General features: G+C 34.9%; 1 non-coding gene across 1 annotated transcript; it reads right to left on the bottom strand.

Moving 5' to 3' along the window:
• Positions 1-363: 363 nt before the first annotated feature.
• On the bottom strand, positions 364-435 carry trnam-cau (transfer RNA methionine (anticodon CAU)). The gene has a single exon. It is a non-coding gene; the product is annotated as a tRNA-Met (tRNA).
• Positions 436-1810: the final 1375 nt, after the last annotated feature.

Below are 1810 nucleotides of genomic sequence, written 5' to 3'. Positions count from 1 at the left end.
TATATATATATATATGTATAAATATACATATATATGTATATATGTGTGTATATATATATATACATATATATATATATATATATATAAATGGGTGCAAAAAAAACCCAAAATGTTGCTAAATATAAAGGTAAATATACATATACAGTGTAGAAGTGTGTTAGGGTAAATACAAATATAAACAGTATGGAAGTGACAAATGTAAACAGAAGTTATATAATAATAGTGCACAGAGTCTAGACATGAAATTACAAACCATGAGAATATGCTGGTAACAGGCTGCCCCTGGCGCTTGCTAAGCACGTGGTTCCAGGCGTGCTGACTGCTACACTATGGAACCAACTTTAAAAAGTGGACATTTCAGGTTAGCAGAGGATGGTTTCGATCCATCGACCTCTGGGTTATGGGCCCAGCACGCTTCCGCTGCGCCACTCTGCTGTGAGGAAGAAGTTGAAGAACATTAATCATGTTGTCAACTGCAAAGAAATACCTTCTTTTCTCAAGGAGGAGAAATGTCAAATAGCCGTGCTCCAAGAAACTTTCCGATCTAGAACATATGAAAGTGAGGAGGAGCTGGGTGGGACAGGTGTTTCACTCTTCATTTAACTCAAAAAGCAGGGGTGTTGCCATTCTTCTACATCGTAGTCTTCCTTTCACATTTGATGGAAGAACAGAAGGCCGCTACATACTTCTGTCTGGCTACTTATAAGTAGGGCTTCAAGATCATCATTATATGTCAGTTTTGTCCAGATCACTGGAGCTGAATATAATAAAAAATAAATAAATTTGTACTATATTGATATTTGGGATATTTGGGAATTTTGTTGTGTTAGCAGCAGATATGCTGGTAACAGTCTAAAAAAGTCTACTCAGGATAGCAGAGGATAGTTTCGATCCATCGACCTCTGGGCTATGGGCCCAGCACACTTCCTCTGCGCCTCTCTGCTGTGAAAAAGGAGTTGAAAGAAAATAAATGAGTGGCTTTTGCTTAGTGACTGCACGTTTTTAGTTTTTATTTTTCCCTCGTGAAGATTTCAGTTTGTTTTTCAATTGCCTATTACATGTTATGGGTCACATTAAAAGTGGAAAAAGTTAAGAAACGATTTATGCTTGTGTCTTTTCTTTACATCACAAAAACCTGGCTTTGAACAAGGGTGTGTAGACTTTTTATATCCACTGTATATATATATATATATATATATACTGTATATATACTGTATATATATATATATACATATATACATATGTTAGTATGTATATATATATATATACATACTAACATATGTATATATGTATATATATATATATATATATAATGCATATATATATATAAAAATGGGTGCAAAAAAAACCTTGCTAAATATGAACTAAAGGTAAATATACATATAAACAGTATGAAAGTGACAAATGTAAACAGAAGTTATATAATAATAGTGCACGGAGTCTAGACATGAAATCATTTATTTTCGACATGAAAACAACACAGTTTTATAGCTGCTGAGGCACTGACTTCTCTGGATTTATAATTGTAAGAACCGAAAACAGCATCTTATTTCACTATTCATCCAACAGCATCACCTGGTAATGGTTCATATCCCGTCAGCATTCCTCTTTCAATGACACTTACACCAACACAAACATATACGCAGGAACAAATTTGTCCTACAAAGAACGTTTCTTTTATAAAATTTAAATTTAATTTTGACCTTCAAACGCCCCCTTGAGGCGAGTTAGGGTACTGCCTGCCTCCCCTGCTGACTTTTCTCTGCACGTTTTTGTACCCGCAGGAGGGACAATTCTCTCGCCAATACAC

The sequence above is a fragment of the Cynoglossus semilaevis genome, chromosome 1 (genome assembly GCF_000523025.1).
Source record: "Cynoglossus semilaevis isolate Cse_v1.0 chromosome 1, Cse_v1.0, whole genome shotgun sequence".
Taxonomy (NCBI): Eukaryota; Metazoa; Chordata; class Actinopteri; order Pleuronectiformes; family Cynoglossidae; genus Cynoglossus; species Cynoglossus semilaevis.
The sequence above is the reverse complement of the archived record's forward strand: the minus strand, read 5'-3'. Positions and strand labels throughout refer to the sequence as shown.